This window comes from Urocampus carinirostris, chromosome 1 (genome assembly GCF_059441175.1).
Source record: "Urocampus carinirostris isolate Australia breed hairy pipefish chromosome 1, RoL_Ucar_1.0, whole genome shotgun sequence".
Classification (NCBI taxonomy): Eukaryota; Metazoa; Chordata; class Actinopteri; order Syngnathiformes; family Syngnathidae; genus Urocampus; species Urocampus carinirostris.
Window position 1 is genome coordinate 4,871,013 of NC_142349.1, and position 19,380 is coordinate 4,890,392.

At 39.5% G+C, this 19,380-nt stretch overlaps 1 protein-coding gene and 1 pseudogene across 12 annotated transcripts in view; both read right to left on the bottom strand.

Annotated features, from left to right (window-relative positions):
* The window catches only part of ctnnd2b (catenin (cadherin-associated protein), delta 2b), a 207,011-nt gene extending 189,064 nt beyond the window's left edge, over positions 1-17,947 (bottom strand). For all 12 annotated transcript variants that reach the window (XM_088346053.1, XM_088346414.1, XM_088346558.1 and 9 more), the window contains exon 1: positions 17,691-17,947. The gene's annotated coding sequence lies outside the window, so the exon portion shown is untranslated. The remainder of the gene's footprint in view (positions 1-17,690) is intronic.
* LOC148373315 (U2 spliceosomal RNA) lies at positions 8,699-8,788 on the bottom strand (annotated as a pseudogene).
* Positions 17,948-19,380: the final 1,433 nt, after the last annotated feature.

A 19,380-nucleotide genomic window follows, 5' to 3' on the forward strand; every position in this document is an offset into this window, starting at 1 on the left:
TAGGACCAGGGGGTCAAAATCCCAGGATGATAGTTTGAGGTCCCCGCTTTAATGTGAAAATTAGAGGGACAGTCTATTATTTTCCCACTAGATGTAGTTGGCAACCAGTTCAGGGTGTCCCCTGCCCACTGCCCGAAGACAGCTGGGATGGGCTCCAGCACCCCAGCGACACTACTGTGGATAAACGTTACAGATAATGGATGGATGGATGGATGGATGGATGGATGGATGGATGGATGGATGGATGGATGGATGGATGGATGGATGGATGGATGGATGGATGGATGGATGGATGGATGGATGGATGGTGTATTCATTTGGGAAAATAAATAATTCATGGTGCTTTTTGCTCACTTACAGGCTCCTTGGTTTGTAGTCTTGGACACATCTTTGGTTGCACTACACATAACAGTGGTTATACCTAGTGGACTAATATAAAACACTGTCCCTTAAAGGACATTTGAATGTTTTCATATGCTCTGTTTTTGTGGGAAAGCCCATTTGGCCAAACCTCACCGGATCCTAGCTTCAGCAACCCCAACTCAATTGAGTTTGGGACTCCTAAATTAAACATTTTATTTTTTTAGTTTTATATTTCCATGATGACAGTTGAGGCACAGCCTCCCCTGACTGGACATCACTGATTTGAACAAACTGCTAATGCATGTCAAGAATTTTCATTGAAAATGACTTGATTTGTAGTGAGAACGAAGTAAACATTTGGAATTGGAAGCTGCGGTAACACACCACAAGTCGGGAACCATAAAAGCAAAGAGAGAGTCGCCATATATATTTTAAGACAAAATACAACAAAGCCGCCGAACCAACTCTCCGGACAAAAGCTAATTCTTCATCGCATTTTATTTAACTGTGTCCCGGATAATCCTTTTAAAACAAGGTGCAAGCAAAGTTCTTTTGTAAAAAATGTCACAAAATACCACAAAACGTATTTACTGACAGTGCAGATGGTGCCCAATCCTACAGATCACCCAACCAAATTGCTCTTGATCTTTGCTGAAGATTCCAGGTAAAACATTTGTTTTGGGTTAAAACTTGTTCTGCGGCTTTTCATCAAAAAGCCTCTCAAAAAAAGAACATAGATTGTTTGATGAACTTTCAGAGCCAAATGCACTCATGAAAAGAGCCATATATGGCTCGCGGGCCATAGGTTCCCGACCCCTGCACTATACAACGGGCTGCATCGTTATCAGATTAAATTATTAAATTAGGGATCACTGACAAAAATTGCTGTTTTGAATGATCAGAGACATTGAAAAATGAGACCCTCTCTGCCAGGAGCAATATCAACATGTTGCTGAACAGAGAACAAAAAGATGAGCAAACCCTAAACACAATCAGCAGATTAGCGTTAGCCAGGCTGATGTTTCAATGGGAGTCAGTGGTGTGAATGAAGCGGCTTTAAAGGCAGACAATGGCATGCTAGCCTAGCCTAACGCCACTTCCTCCGTAGCACAAAGCCAACAGTGTGCACATGTTCATTGCAAAGGGTTGGAATTGAATGAGTGTAGAGGTACACAGACGTCCTTTCAAAATATTTACATTGAGTATTTGCTCTTAGGAAAGGAATCCACATAAACCACACGGCATGTCAAGATATAAATAAGGTAACATAAGAAATATATATACTTCTTGATTACTCATGTGAAAATTGGAATGGCATTAAATAAGATAATAAACATATTTTCGAAAATAACCCCTTTTGTAATGTGGACAAACAAAAATTACTACTATTAAAATGGGACAATTTTTTTGCGGCATAATACAGTACCAGGTATAGCAAATAAATCAGGTACTACTGTAATTCAGCATGGACTTGCGCCCTCATATCTTTCAGATTTAATGTCCCCCTATGTTCCAGTCCGGAGCCTTCGCTCTGAAAATGCTGGTCTGCTGGTGATCCCAAAAGCCAAGAAGAGATCCGCATGTTCGAGAGCGATCTCCATTCGGGCACAAGTGCTGCGAAATGCTCTGCCCACTGAGATTCGATCTGCAACCCCAGTGGAACTGTTTACATCTAGGCTTAAAAACACTTTTATATCTTATGAATTATCTATATTTCATGTTGACGATATCTGTGTATTATTTGTTATTGCAACATCCATTGCAGCCTGGTCCTCCTGTGCAGTCCCCATCAAGGTTTCTTCATTTTCCTCATGTTGAGGTTTTGAGTTTTTCCATGCCATCATGTAGGTTTTACATCAGGGTATGGTGTAGTCTGTAGTTTGCAATAATCTGTGGTCCGTGCAGCCTTTTGAGACTCCTTGTGATAAAGACGATGACTTGACTTGACTTGACATAAAAATACTGAACTCTTCAAACAATTCCATCCGGTTCTCACAATAATCAAATCCATACTTACCATTGGCCAAATAGTTCATGTGTTGATGTGATGGGATATTTTGAAATAGCTGACCATAAGATTGTGAAGGACTTCTATGCGAGTGTGATCTTGGAGAAAACTGAAAAATTCTTAAAATTGAGATTGTGTATGAGAGCCGCGTAGGGAGAACATGCAGACTTCGCAGAACTGTACCGCGGAAGCACTAACCACTCAGCCGCCCATCCCTCTTTATTCAGCACATTATGACATATTTTGTTTCAGTTCATTTATTAATATTTTGAAGTATGCGGCTATTTTAAAGAAATTTTGGAGGTTGCTTTTTTGCGATGTAGCCTTACACGCGAGTATATACGGTTCTTGAAGTCATTTGATTTTCCTGGTCATATTGTTTATTGACAAAACGTTGAATATAATATACAATCTTTGCTTTAAACTGCTCAATCCCTTCATTGGATACATCTGAAAAGTGCATTTTGTTTCTTGATTTGTATTGCAGCTCGTCATTGAGGCTTCATGGTGGGTCTGAAGTCAGACCAATTGAGAACTAGTGTAGTAGACAGACATGCACCACTCGATTAAATCGCTGATTTTTTTCTCACTACTATCGCTCAGGGGTCGGGAACCTATGGCTCGCAAGCCATATATGGCTCTCATCATGGGTACATATGGCTCCGAGATAAAACAGAACTTGAGCAGTTATTTAGTCTATTGTTGTTTGTAAAGCCAAGACACAGGGTTTAATCCAGTATATATAGGACACAATATTAAGTACAGTTTTACAGTCAGGGTGTTACACGATTAGACTCCGTTTTAGCAGTAAATCACTAAATGATTCCTTACATGGAAGCTCATTAAACAATTAAATTCATTGTTGATGAAACTTTACTTCATGATGAAAACTCGCAAAACAAACTTTAACCCAAAACAAATGTTTTACCCAGAAGCAAAGCGTCAAGAGCAATTTCATTGGGTGAGTGGTAGGAATGGGCTGAGCTATACACAGGATAGGACATGCGCACTTTATCTTCCATGCCCACCGTGACCTGCACAGAAGATATAAACTTTGGTATCCTCGTTTGCGGTATTTTGTGATGTTTTTACAAACAAGCTGTGCTTGAACCTGGTTTTAAAAGCATTATTTTTGAAAGAATGAAGGTCAAAATGAGCCTCAACGATTGTGGGCGGAGAACAAGTTTAAAATGGTATATTTGTTAATACGAGACACACGCATTTTTAGTATTTCAAAGATTTTATGAAACCGTCAAACGTCACACATTGAAATAAAATGTGCTTTTGTATGAAGAGCGGGTTTGGCAGTTTTGTTCAATTTTGTCTTTATAAAGGGTGTGGCTATCCAAACAAAACAATCAAAATCTTCATGCTTTTATGGCCCTGTGGGTCAAAAAGGTTTCCGACCCCTGTTATAGCCTGTCAAATTTACAAACAACAATTCAATCGAGGTGTAATGATTTTTTTCCATAATCTGAAATCCATTCCACTTTTTTCCCTCAATAAGGAAGAATAACGTTGTCATGACAGCAGTGTCTTAGCCCTGAAAATATCTTAACAAGGGTTGTCCCTGTTTGGGCTCAAACGGCCAGACTGCACCTGCCTGACATTATGACAAGCAGTTACCATGTCAACCACAAGTTGGCAACCACATCTTGGCGCCTCGATGGGGGATTGATTGGTTGAGCCATTTAGCGAGGTGCAAGTTACACCAGTATGATTTCTTTAAGAGAAACTTGGCTTTCCGATCTTCTGAGAAAAAAAAGCTACCTTTTAGTTGGCTCACATTGGACACAGAACAGATCCTTATTTATGGAATTGCATGATTTACAAGGACATAAAATGCAGCTGTAGTAATAAGAACATAATTCGCAATTTAAAATGCGAATTACCGTATTTTCCAGACTAAAAACCATCAAATTGGTCAGAAATTTGAAAGTGCAAAATACAGTGGATAAGATTGATAATGCATGCAGTATTTAAACGTTACTACACGATATGTTACAGTATACTACAATATTTGTGCTATGAGGAATAACTGCAACAAAAATCGCAAAATATTGTACACAAAGGGAGACTTTCTGTTTTTCCGTACTCGAATATTTGTTTCGGGTTATTCTGGTTATGTAAAACCGTATCAATGGGCACAAAAGTGTGATCATGTTCTTAATCGACCGCGAATAGTCCGATAATGTCATGATTAATGATACAGGGCACCTGAGTCTGCTCCGTTGGCGCCAACAGCCGCGGACACTGATTGGCTCCTTCCTCTTTGTTAAACCCCCGCCTTCCTGACAACACTCGTCGGATCGTTTTGTGAACTTACGCTACACGCTAGGCAAACTTTTGTGACTCGTGACTCTATCCTGGCCTGTTCTCCGTCTGATTCCCGTTGCCGACCTTTTTCTGAACCCATTTATGTTTTTTCCCTTTTGCCCCGGCCATCAACTTGTTTTTTTCCTCGCTCTCGACTTTGCCTGCGCTCGACACCTAAGTGCCACTTCCGCGTTCCCAGCGATCTGCTACCCGTGACCGACGATAGTCCTTTCCCCCTTCTAAATAAAACTGAGTAAAACAAACGCAATTGGGTCCCTTCTCCGTTCCTGGTTCATGACAGATAGAAATGTTTGAGATAGTCCTTTTGTTGTTTTATTACTCGTCCATGTACAGTGAACCCTCGTTTATCATAAGGGTTACGTTCCAAAAAGAACCCGTAAATGCAAAAATAAAAATATTTTTGCAAAAGGACGTTGCTTGTGCTCATGATTCCAATTGTATTATTTGCAAAAAACACGTGTGCGGGATTGTTTGATTTTTTTTGTCACGTATGTGAACAATTCATTTTCAACGGTCCTAAAATCCAAATTCTTATACCACTCGGACTATTTTTTGCCCTTTGAGAGGTTAATCATACTTGTTTTCACACATGCATTATACTCTCATAAAGACAGTCAGTCCTATGCACAAACACTACGATACTGTCTCTCATAGACTACTGTGCTTTCACACAAATACTGTTATGCTTATACACATATACATACTATGGTACTCCTAAACACGCACTACTATAGATTCTTACACACACTACGATTATTTTCAGACGCCATTAAAGTTGTACAGTTTGATGTCAAACTGGAGATACTCCCAGTACTGTAGTATTTTTTGGTTTGAACAAATTTATTGACACTAATAACAGCAAACAAACAATGTGAAGTTTTAACAACCCTTCTCGACAATCTTAACAGCAATCAAGCAGATTCGCAATTTCGTTATGTAACATCTTTGATAGTGTCAATAGATCCGTCCAGTTTGAACAAATTCATTGACACCAATAACATCAAACAAACAAAGTGAGATTTGAACAACCCTTCTCAACAATCTTAACAGCAATCAAGCATATTCATAATTATATCTGAGAGAGAAAAGTAGTATATGTGAGACAGTAGAAATATGTGTGTGTGGGTGAGTATAGAGAGTATAGTAATAAGCTTAAGAAAGAATATAGAATGTGTGTTTGAGAGTAAAATCATTAGATCATGTGTAGAGAGTAAAATGATTATAGAGAAAGAGTATAATAGTGTGTGTATGAGTGTATAGTGGTATGTGTGGGAGAGTAAAGAATTGTGAGAATAAAAGTATAGTTGTGAATAAGAAAGTATAGTGGTATGCGTGAGAGGGTACAGTTGTGTGTGTATGAGAGTTTAAAAGTATATGGGAGAGGGTTTTAGTAATGGCTGTATGAGAATATAGTGGTATGCATGAAAGAAACACTGTGTATATGAGAGCATAATGGTATGTGTGAGAATAGTAGTTTGTGTATGAGAGAATAGTTGTGTGCATGCGAGTATAGTAGTATGCATAAGAAAGTACAGTAGTGTTTGTGCAAATGTATGACTGTGTCTGTATGACAGAATACGTAGTTGGGCGTGTGTTGAGAGTATGGTAAATGTGAGAGCAAGTATGACTTACTTCTCAAACCCCATCTAATACTGTTCCCTGCATGTAAACGAACCCTGTTTGTTTCACCTGTTCCAAGTAAATAAGAAATAGAGAGTCTCACCTTCAATTGCCTGCCACCCTAAATGGTTTGCCGATACACAGTGACCAAAACAAACACAAGTACTCTACAAAGCAATTTTTAAAGCAAAGGACAATTTCCATACGCCGAACACTTGATCACCAGTGACAAAACGATACACGCCAATGAGGCATCTCTTCGCCTCTTTATGGATCTTTTTTGCTCCGGTTCGCTTTAAGGGATGCGAAGAGGACAGGAAAGCACTCAGGGCTTCAAACAGGGAGGCAAAGTGCACTTGTTATTTGCTGTCATCCATTACAGAGGCAGCCTGACACACAAGAGATGATTGTGTGTGTACCTCAACTGCAAACAACTGCATGCGCTACAACACAGAGTGCACTCAATACATCTGGACACTAGGTCCATAAGGTTAAAGTTCTACGGGTGCATGGATTCTAGTCTACGATGATCTTCCCAAGAATTGTAAAGTCAATAGTTCGATTTGAAGTGCCACAAAGTCACATACATTGCAACCAGCTAGGTAATTGCACTTTAAAGTTGCTATCAGTAAATATTAACATTAATAATATAGGCTATAATGCAGTGATGTTTAATGAAGTTTGGGTCTGGTGAGCCTCAATCAGATTTAAAACTAAATGAACCTACATATTATTCAACATTTGATTGGTAAAGTAGTAAAGCTATGCATTAAAAAAAGCATCAATAGATAAATCCTGTAGGATAAAAAAACATTCAACAAGAAAAAAAAAATCACTAGATAGCTTGACTTGCTGTTAGCTTGCTAATACTATCACTAATTATATTGTTTGCGTCTGAAGTGTGTGAAAAATCTGAATAATTTGTTTCATTATCACCCATTGCCATGAGGCAAGAGAAATACATGCCTCACTCTGCATCTGCAGATACCTAGCACAATAATAGGTTACAGACCAAATTTATTAATAACACTAATAATATAATGTAAGAATTCATGTGAAGCATAATTTTCTCAAGCAGGCAGTGTGTACCTCGCACAACAAGGACAAAAAAATTGACTTTTCCAATAAAATCACAATTCAAATTCACAGGACAGAAATATCACTTTGCTTAAAGCCATCTGATTCCTGGTACAAAAGTCAATCTTTTCTATTGACAATATAAAACACCTTAAAAGACCAGCAGTATTGGAATCCTATTGCTGAATCCTTTAAAGGTATTCCAGAAGACCAAAATAGGCATAGAACATAAAGTGTTCCTACCCACAATTATGCAAGTATGTTTCATAAAATTCCAGGCGCTGGGTAACTCGAGAAATTTAGTCTCAAAGTTGACCTATCTGCCTTTCTTCCTATAGAGCGGTGACATCATCGGAGGAACACAACACTTTCAAAATGGTGAATCCCATTAACACAACAGGTGAGACAGCTTTCGAAACAATAAGGGATTGTAGTGAACAGCAATTTTATATCGCTCATTTCTGCTTGGAGCGAGGCGATTGTGGCTTTTCGTTTGTGTTTTTTGACGCACGTGTCACAGTTGGTAGATTTTTCTCCAGCTAGCTTTCTGGGGGGTTCCTGTTTTGTTCGCTACTGGTTGACAGTGTGTTGTTTGGCCAGCTAGGATGACATTAGCGTTGGTTTGGCCGTGTCCATCCCTTGTTTTTTCTCCTGTCACTATTCGTGTTTGTCACTGTAGGTAGCGCTGTCACTTTTCGTTGGTAGTTCCCAGTTACCCTAGCTGCTAACCACCTGTCTTTTAGTCGGCCAACCTTCTGTTTTTTTCGCTTAGGCTTAGGCTTTGGCCAGCTTTTGTTGGTTGGTCCCGGTTAGCTCTTGTTAGATCTATGCATGTTGTTATTGCCAGTTAGCCCCTTTTTGGCTACTTGCCCTTTGTTGTCCCATTAATGCATCCACCTGCAACACAATGCCTAGGCATTCTCCACAAAAACTACCTAAACTTGGCTTATAACACTCAAAAACTCTTCGATGAATTAACATGTAAACCAATATGGTGACTAACTTTCATGCATGCCGATGTTCCTTACATGATGTAACAGCTCAAGACGTCAAAGACAAGACATGCTGTCTACAAAATGCACCTCGGAAAATAATTAAACCGATGAAATCTACTTATAGATGGGGTTTTGGGGTTTTTAAGGGTTATTGTTCTATCTTCGTTAGTCATTATCCATTATCCGTTATCGGTCAGTTCATAATACGCTACAAAGCCTAGGAGCCGGGACACTTACTCTCAGCCAAAAGGCTAAGCTAAGGTCCTAGCCCTAAAGCCTTGCTGCGATCATTGCGAATGCACCGTTCCCGGAGGTACTGCAATACCGGGCCGATGCGTGGAGTGGACAGAGCAAGCTCTTATTCCATCTCCGGAATGCAAAAATCAAAGGCCAAGCTAAGGACCTAGCATTTTGCAATTGCGGTACAGCTTTTTTTAAAGGCCAAGCTAAGGACCTAGCATCAAAGCCAATCCTAATCACTTGGCATTATAATTGTACAAAAACCATGTTGCATTTTGCATGTTTTAGAATTTGTGGAGTATCTTGATTTCATTTGTTCATTTGTTCAACATTCCTAAATCAGAGCAATGTGGTAGCTCCACAATTTGAAACACCTATTCACATTGGCAGGGGCAGGGTCATGTTTACCCTCATTTCTTCTGTTGATAGTTCTACCCCAGGTGTTGCTACACATAGAGTAGAGGCAGTTTCTAGTGTTAGCACCTATAATGCAGCTGACCAACATGCCAGCCTACCTTCACCTCAGGTCAGACCCACATCTACGCCAAATTCCACGAGTGACATTTCTGAGGGTGTAGCTGATCACATGACAAATATTATTCAGGAGATAAATTGTCTGATAGCATTTTCTCACGTATACAGTCACACAATATAGTAGCTACTAGCGCTGCTGCCACACAAGATGTAGCAAACATATTGAGTCAGCCTAGTCATGTGTCAGATGTATCACAGGTTCAGGTGGAGCTACCACATTGCTCTGATTAAACATGTTTCAAAGATGTCTCATCAACAGAAAAAAATGTAAATAAGTCAAAATCACAAAATAAATCAGCAGCCTGCGTAACACGTCACTATATAGCACACTTAGTTATCTGCATCACTGTGACACTGCACGGTAATGAAAATTGAAAAGAAAGCTCTTTGATATGCTTTGGGCAGTCTACAGAGAGAGCTGCCAACGAGATCAAATATATCAAAGCCAGCAGAGAAGCTAATGTTGTGACTCATTTCATCTGCAGAAACTGTAATAAAAACCTCATCAGCCAGTCCAGCGTGAGTGTGGATCTTTGGTGGGACAGATACATTGTGGTTACATTGGTGCCGTGACTCGTGACTTCTATCAAGCTCTCCGAACCGAGGACTGTCCTACCTGCCACATCGTTTCATGAAGCCCGGTCACATGTCAGAAGCCAAAACCATACCCTACCCCATAACAGCAGGTGGCACTGTTGGACTCATCATTGCAGGACACTTACAAAAAACTATACACATATTTCAGCAGGATTTTCAATAAAACAAAAGTTATTATTACACCTGTTATTCATTCAGCACCTCTAGTACTTCACATGCTGACCACTGATCGATGGTTTTGGAACTAAAAGTGAGTGCCAGTTCTTTGCAGGAGCAGTTCCTAATAAACATGCGAGGTACCTCAATTTCAGGGTTGTCCAATGTTTTGCGAGGTAGAGCGCTCGTCTTGGGATCAAGAGATCGCAGTTCGAATCACGGCTCCTCCGTGTTACATGTCGAAGTGTCCTTGGGTAAGACACTGAACCCCTAATGCCCCCAATGAGCAGGTTAGCGCCTTACAAGGCTGCACAGCCGCTATTGGGAAATGTGAAGCACACTGTAAAAGCGCTTTGGGAAGTCTTGACTTGAAAAGCGCTATATAAATGCAGATCATTTCATTTCATTATTTTCACATTTTTTGTCTTCTTGGTAGACATGCCACTCTATGCCGCTTGGACATGTCCAATCTCCTGCTGCCAAACATTGTGTTTTTTACACTTATATGTTGATGTCATTCTGAATGTACACTCATCCTGTGAGGCTCATACATGTCTAGCTGAGAATAGCTTCAACATAAAGGCTATTTACAAAGTAAATTCTCCATTTATGAAGCAGGAGCACTAGTGCCATGAATCAGATGATGTCATGGCTGGAAAATAATGACACGTCTGCTAAGCATCCCTCCACCCGTCTCTCAAGGTTATAAACCGACTCTCGGCGCTCCAGACAATGGAGAGCTTAGCCGTGGAACAAATAAGGACCAAAAAGAATTCTGAGGTCTTTATTGCCAATTCTCGACTTTTGCGTACTTCCAAACGGAAACGTACGATTTTGACTGCACGCAGAAACTTGCATTTATCCTTCAGATTTGTCGACAACCTTGTTTGTCACAAAGCAGCAAATACTCCAGAGGGAGAAAAAAATATATTTTGAGCATAACAGCGAGCCACCGAAAGCGCCTGCAACATGAATAATGAAAACACAGCTAAAAGCAATCGGTATTTTTTTTTGCTACTCCAAGATCGCATTTGCTACGAGCTTATCGAAAACAAACTTAAGAAACAAATTGTCGAAAGGGGAATACATTTAATTAATTTTGTATTCCAGCAAAACATGAATTAGTAAATGAATACATAAATAAATATGTTACTTTTTACGGTGATTGACATGTCTTATTCGCAGTTTGTATGAGCCAATCAGACTGTTATTTTTAATTAGATTTAAAGGGACAAAGTGGCTTTTTTTGCCTCCAATAGGTGCAAAAAAAGATCATAAAAAAATGTTGTTTGAATAGTATACAAAAATACATGAACTATCATGTAAATGTAATTTTTTTTTAAAGACTCGAATGTCATGGCTCACCTAGGGGGAGATGGCATAATTAACTGCCATTTTACTGTTAAGGGTAAAAAAATGTTGTAGTTTGGTCACTTTGAGTTTCCGTAATTTGTATTCTTCTTTGTGATTTGTGGCACGCATTTTTGGTTGCACTACACAATACAGTGCCGTTTAGTGGTCAAGTACTAGATGGTGTCAATTGAAAAAGTGTTGATTTGAATAATGAGCAAAAATCCATAAACAATCATAAAAAACGTGCATTTTTTAAATACTCGTAGGTGGGAAAATATAATTTATTTGACATAACATTAACTGACATGATTGTCTGGCATCTTACTACTACAAGTGCCCAAAAACATTAAAAAGACTGGGCAAAAAGATTAGAATAAAATGATGCGGTTTGTTTATTATGAGTCTTTGTAAGTTTATATTTTTTGTGATTTCTAGCACTTGTTTTCGGTTGCGATGCAGACTACAACTTACAGCAACATCTAGTGGTCAAATATTACACAGTGTCCTTTTGCAAACAAAGATGTGATAAAGAATACACCATTCTCAAATGTTCTACAGAAAATAAGATTTACAAATAAAAACATTCAAGAATATAAAAATTAATCAAAGGGTAATCAATCAATCCAAATTTGGGGGCTGCACTTACATTATTTGTTTTAAGTAATATCATCCTGAGGGCCGCTATTGGCCCAGGGGATACAGGTTTGAAACATCAATCAAGGAAATCCAATGTCGAATCTTTGATATTGATTGGGGTGAAAAAAAGAGCAAGGATTTTAAAGCATTTGCAGTCAGCACATTGCATATAGCAGTTTGACTCAATAGACTAAACGAATTCAGAATATTTTCTCGATTTTTTTATCAAGCAAAAACCTTGCCGGTTTTCAACCACACAGTAAAATAAAGACCATGTTTTCAAACAGTTCGTGCATGATTTCAGATCTTTAACGCATACTGTAACTTCAGTTGCCATAACAACATAAGGCTCTATTAAACAGAAATATATTGCGCCATTCAGGGAAGAGGGCAAACAAGACAGCCGTTTCCGTTTATTTATTTTTTCCCAGAGATCTGCAAAGGGTTGGTTTAACATTAACCTTTAACAAGTTGGCTGCTGCATGCTATTTCCCGTCAATCCTAACCCAGTAACTTGAACTACGAAATAAAACAAAAATATGGCCAAGGCCACAACAATGCAATTACTAGCGTGTCCGGACACATAAGCACCTACAGTGACTGACCCATTTATCCTGATATACTTCGCTGGGACTTGAGGGAAACTTCGCCAAATGCATGGTCATCTCGTAAATCTTAAACTTAATGAAGCCTGTTTGGACGCCAACCGATGAAAAAGGGAAAGGACAACAACAAACCGCTGTGAACCGTGGAGTACCACATCGCCACGCCGACATTTCACCGAGGACTCGACAACACGCTAACTCCGTCGTCCACTGTGATTTTTTTGCATGTAGCCAGTGAAAGGGGAACCAACCATAGGCTTTGCAGCATTTTAAAGGAATCCAGGGAAGAATTTAATTAAAAAAGCTTCGATCTGACTATTGCAATATTGTATAAAAACGCCAAATCCTGGTTGAACGTTTTTGAGTTTGATGTTAAGAGCAAGGCAATGCTGCTCTTCTTGCTTGAAGCCATCACTAAAAATAAACCGGATGAATCTTCCAGATGAAGAGTTGATTATGTCAATTTCCGTGCTTATTGATAATTTTAAGCAAGCAGAATTTTACAGAACATTTCTGAGGATTAATAGTTATGTTACTATTCTTAAATGAGTTAAGTACCGTATGTCCTGCACTATAACCATAAATTATAACCAGTGAGAGCTACAATAGTACAGTATATATTAGTGCAACGAATGATCAATCGAAAAATGTTGATGTCTTTAATCGGGGATCAAACCCGTCTTGCGGCGTTGAGAGCGCTGAAACCTAACCACTACATTTCTAGTGGCGCAGAGAACCTACGAAAAGGCATTTGATTCGATATTTTTATCACATTATATTTACGGTACTGAAAATGAATGTTAGATAAGGGAGAAAAAAAACAAAGTCCTTCTAAAAAATATGAATGCAAAAAAGCACGACATGGGAAACAATTCTGTATCTGAAGATAAATCAGACTTTTGAGTCTATTTATAGCTTTCAGGACGAGTAAATGGTTTTTTTTTCATTCTGGCACAGTGACAAGAAATAGTGTGATAAGATCTAATGCCTTTTTGTTAGTTCTCCATATCACTGATGAGAGAGAAGCATGTTAAATATTGTATTTAAAAACACTGCAAATGTAGATTTTCTATTTTAAGCCAAAATTAATCAATTGAAAAGTAGGAAATTCTAACTTTTGTGCTAACACCCCAAACACGCAGAGTCCATAAAACAAAGTAAAAAAGGATCCACCTTCATTTGTAGACGATAAACCTACAGACTGTTTGCTTTACTTTTTCTCAGAGGGCCGTTGTCCAAATTGTTGATTCGATATCATTATGATCAGCGTCATTGATTTGTTAAAAACCATTAAGAAAATATCTTGCTTGTCAAATTGATGTATAACTCCAAATATCACTTTAAAAATGTACACTAGCCTTTTGGGTCACTAGATTGTTTTTTGGTTTCCATGAAAAGGTCACACTTTATGAAATGAGTTATCTAAAGTCTGCATTCTTTTGCCCATATTTATTTCTCTCTTTTTTGGCCATTCTCGGATATTGCTTTTTCTTTGCCACTCTGCCGAAAAAGCCCGCTTTTTGGTGTTGCCTCTTCACTGCAGATGTTGACACTGGTGTTTTGAGGATACTATTTAACCAAGCTGATAGTTGAGGACCTGTTGGGCATTATTTCTCAAACTAGAAACTCTTATGTACTTGCTTGGCTCCACTCCCACTTCTCTTTCTACTGTAGTTAGAGCCTGCTTGTGCTGTTCTCGAAGGGGAATAGTACACACCGTTGTGGGAGATCTTCAGTTTATTGGCATTTTCTCTCATGGAATAGTCTTCCCTTCTTAGAACAGAAATAAACTTTTGAGTTCCACAAGGAACTTCTCTTTTACTGGGTACTCTGAAAGTTGAATTACACCCATAAATGTAATGCTCCAGATACTCGACGAGCTTAAATGAAAATTGGCTTTATAGTTTCTCGAACGACCTAAACCGTTTTCAGCTGTTCTAACATCATAACATAAGGGTTTCCTAATCAACCATTAGCCTTTTAACACAATTAGCAAACACCATGTGCTATTAGAACACTGGACTTCCGGTTGCTGGAAATGGGCCTCCCTACACCTATGTAGATATTTAAATAAATAGCGGACATTTTAAGATGAGCTAGTAATGCACCAAGTTAACAATGTACGGGGCGTATTTCTGATTAGTTTCATGTTAGCTTCATTAAAAGAAAACATAAAAAACATTATTTTCCTTAAAAAATAAGGACATTTCTAAGCGACCCCAAACTTTGAATGTAGTGTGTGTCAGTTGTGGGTGTGTTGTTGACCGAAATTATTAACTCAAACATGTTGGAAAAAGCCTCATCTACTACGGTGAGTACCAACAAAAGGATGCTAAGGGCCAGGTTTGGCCCCCATTCCTCGAGTTTTACACTAATGCGTGATCAACACAGTCAGAAAATGTAAATGTATTTGCTCACAAAAACAAATCCATAATTTCTGCTAGGTCACAAAGCACAAATAAACCCACCAACCCAAACGAAATTGTGAGCAACACATCGCCGCTTCATCTGAAGCACCGCAATCTACGAGAGGAAAGGATGGATTAATTACTCTACGTGATGATGAAAGAGGGCCTGTGGTGATGATAAACACGCAGAGGTCTTATACTTGGACAGGAAGTGAGCCCAATGTGACTCCGCATTAGAATGTGTGTGAGACAAATGAAATACAAGGATATTTCAACATTTAAATAAAATACTAAAATTTGATTGTAAACACGTTATAGTAAATGTTTGTTCCATCCATCCATTTCCTGCTTCGCATATTCTCAGTAGGGCCACAGGGGGTGCCGGAGCCCATCCCAGCCATCTTTGGGCAGTGGGCAGCCAGCCAGTTGCAGAGCACAAGTGAAACAACACAAACAACTCACTTGCTCATTCCCACCTACGGACCATTTGGACATGCCAATCCACCTGCTTTACATGTTTTTGGAATGTGGGAGGAAAACCGGAGTGCCCGGAGGAAACCCATGCAAGCATGGGGCGAACATGCAAACTCCACTCAGGGAGAACGGTAGCTGGAATTAATCATAACTAAATTATCGGATGAAATAAATTATTTCAATTTGTGAATAAAAATTTCTTATTCCCTGAAACAATATGGCTAATTTTTTGTCATTGCTCACTGAAGGCAGAACACGCATGCCAGTGTGGACAACATACAGGACCTACGATTTTCAACAGCAAGACATTACTTGGATATCCAAACATCTCTTTAAACCAAACCTTCGTTTTGACTCCATCCTGTGACGCTGTGATTCACGATGGATGAAATACCAAAACTAGACGGGTTTTGGACAGGTTTTTTTTCCCTGGGAAAATTCGAGTGGTAATCTATCCAGACTAGGATTCCAAAAACGACATGGTTCATCATGGTGCTCCACATCAAGGTACGATTTATATTATTCATTTTGTCTTGATTTTTTTAGTGCTGAACTTTGAGAAACCAGTGTGTGATAATAGCACATATCCAAGGATTTGGGACTCCCGGAATTGGAGAATATCGAAATTGTGTTTTCTTTATTTACTTGATAAACCTTCTTGTCATTCATTTGAATTGTCATTAAAGAATAAAGTGTATTATTGTGTGACTTTAAATTGTGACACAAAGATAGATTTAGGTTGATTGTAAAATCCTATTGGTGCACCAAAAAATACATTTGCCACTATAGATTAACCAACCGAAATTACAGTAGATGACCGGTCATTAAACTATAATAAAAATAAAACAGTACTGGTAAACAAAAATCAAACAAATTTGGAATTTCTTGTTTAACACCTCAAACCAGGGGTCAGGAACATTTTTGACCCAAAGAGCCATAAAAGCAAAAAATGTTTTCAAAAGAAATTGAGAGAGCCATGTCATATATTTTCAGACAAAATTGAAAAAAAAATGCCAAACACGCTCTCTAGACAAAAGCTAATTCTTCGGCACATTCGATTTCACTGTGTGTCATTTGATGATTTAATCAAATGTATGAAATGATAATAATGCCAAATCCTCTGTCCCAAAACAATGTAAATATGCCTTTTACACTGTGTCTTCCACCTTCAGTTAAGAGTGTTGAGGCAATTTTTTTACATGAAATGTGTCCTCAATCACGGTTTAAAAACAATGTGCATGCAAAGTTCTTTTGTTAAAATGTCACAAATTACAGCAAACGATAAGCATATCGTCATATTCAGTTTCGCTGTAGACTGCACTGAGCGAGAGAGAGAGATGGAAGTGCCTTGCGCTGCGTTCAGGGATCCGCCCACCTGTACTGCTCACCCAATCAAAGTCGTTTGCCAGCGTTTTTATTTATCAGTTTAAATTGTTTCTTATCAAACTCCTGCATTAATTTGCTTCGGCTTTATATGGACCAAAATCGGGATGAAATCACTTGACTTTGGAACGCCACAGAGAGATGTGCAATAGTTACATTTTATTTCGGAGCCATGCGTACTCATGAAAAGAGCCATATATGGCTCCCGAGCCATAGGTTCCCTACCCCTGCTTTACTATATGCTGTCTATTGTCTTGTCCATTGTTCATCAAATTAGTGGCTTTTGGTCGAATTCTGGTGGACTCTTGTGATTCCTCTGATAATTTTACGACTCCTCAAACCTAGAACTAGTCCAGTAGCTTGTCTTCCTTGTGCCTAACAGCATAGGTGCTACACCGTCCCCATCTGGAGCTGGAAGCTGCCTTCGAGGTGCGTTCGCGTACCCCCACCAGGCAGAACCGCAAAACAACACTAGCATCGAGGGGATGGGCTCGGGAAGCCACAACCACGCATTATCATCCTACGATGTCTCTCAAATTTAGGTCAATCTGAAAGTAATTTAGATTTTGCATTAGATCCCCCTTCCCCTCCCTTTCGGACCGGATGCAGGGACGAAGCGGTGGATGGAAGCGAGCTTGTCTGAAAAAGGGATTTCCATTTTCGGCCAACGATCAATGCAAACGCGCCACGGCCCTTAAAACGCTTCATAAGACGTCAAATCCACGCATGTGGACTCTGGTCAAACAACATCTGGCGGAGAAGAACACGAAGACAAACAAAAACACGCCTTGCTGTCAGCCATATGCCATTGTGTTTGAAATACACGTGTGGAATAAGATTGATGAGATGAGAAATGAGATGAAATGAGGAGCGATAAAAGTGGGATGACATTGCGCTTGCTTACTGTCAAACAAACCCCCTCCCCCGGGGGACGGAGAGCCGGTTGTTCGCCCCTTTCCGGTGTAGAAATCCGAAAGTCAAACCATGCAAAGCGCCGTTGTGAGCTGTTCCAGTCTCAGTTGTTTCTCTTCTCTTATGTCCAACGTGTAGTGTGAAGAAAGAGGATGGAGACTCCAAGCATCCGAAAAGGAGCGAGCCAGCTGTGGGGAAGAAGTCCGGGTGAGGAGAGAGGGAGCTGGCAGGGAGGGAGGAAGGAGCGGCTCGGACGGAGCACTGCGCACTTGAGGGAAGGCAAAGGCACTCACTTGTCTCCCTCTCTCTCTCTCTCTCTCTCTCTCTCTCTCTCTCTCTCTCTCTCTCTCTCTCTCTCTCTCTCTCTCTCTCTCTCTCTCTCTCTCTCTCTCTCTCTCTCTCTCTCTCTCTCTCTCTCTCTCTCTCTCTCTCTATGTTGCTCTCTCTCTCGCTCTCTCTCTCTCGCTCTCTCTCACACTTTCACTCTCTTTTTCTCTTTCACTGGCTCTCTCTCTATCTTTCTTAGTCATTTTCTCTTTCTCTAGCTCCCTTTCTCTCTTACTCTTTCTCTCATACTCTCTTTCGCTGTCCCTCTCCCTCTCTTTTACTGTCTCTCTCTCTTTGTCAACATCTCCCTCACTCACTCTCTTTTCATTCTATCTCTTTCTATCTTCATACCTCTATTTTTCCCTCACTCTCTCTTTTGTTCTCGTTCTCTGTGTCTTTTTTATCTTTACCTGTGCCTTTCCTTACTTTTTCTCTTTCTCTGTCTTTTTTATCTTTCTCTTTCTCTTTATCTCTGTCTTTTTTTCTCTTTTTCTTTCTCTTTCTCTTTCTCTTTCCCTTTCTCTTTCTCTTTCTCTCTGTCTTTTTTACCTGTCTTTTTTATCTGTCTCTTTCTCTTTCTCTCTGTCTTTTTTATCTTTCTCTTTCTTTATCTCTGTTTCTCTCTTCTCCTATCTCTTTCACTGTCTCTCTCCGTCTCTCTCTGTCTCTCTCCGTCCCTCTCCGTCTCGCTCCATCTCTCTCCATCTCTCTCTCCATCTCTCTCTCCATCTCTCTCTCCATCTCTCTCCCTCTGTCTCTCTCTCTTTCTTCCTCTCTCTGTCTCTCTCTTTCTCTCTCTCTCTCTCTCTCTCTCTATTTCTCTATCTCTATCTCATCCTCTTTCTCTCTTTCTGGTTCCCAAAATTGCATTTCTGCATCCAAGCAAGACAGACTGACGGATAGTAAAGGAACAGGATAACAGCAACATGTCATTGGATGCTAAACACAACAATACATGTAGATGTTCAGAAGGCCATTTATCTGTGATTTATAGATATTTGCATTTGGGACCCAACCACATACTGTACACAAAACATGCTATGTATATCGTTTGGACGTATAAACTTAAACTATAATTTATTAACTTTGATATCACATAATCCTAGTGTATGCCAATACATTTCTTGGTATTTTGGTATTTTTTTCTCTTCAGTGCCGTGGAGTCAACTGTATACGGAATCATATTTTTTTTGTTGAGTGTTCACACTAGCTGGTGGCGCCAAAGCCCAAGGAATAATTTCGCCTGCAAACCATTGATTGCAGGATTCCAGTCTGACTTCAGCCCCATGTCGTTTGACAGTGATTGGTGATATTGGACGCTTATGTATAAATAGGCCAGTTGCCGCTTAGCATTT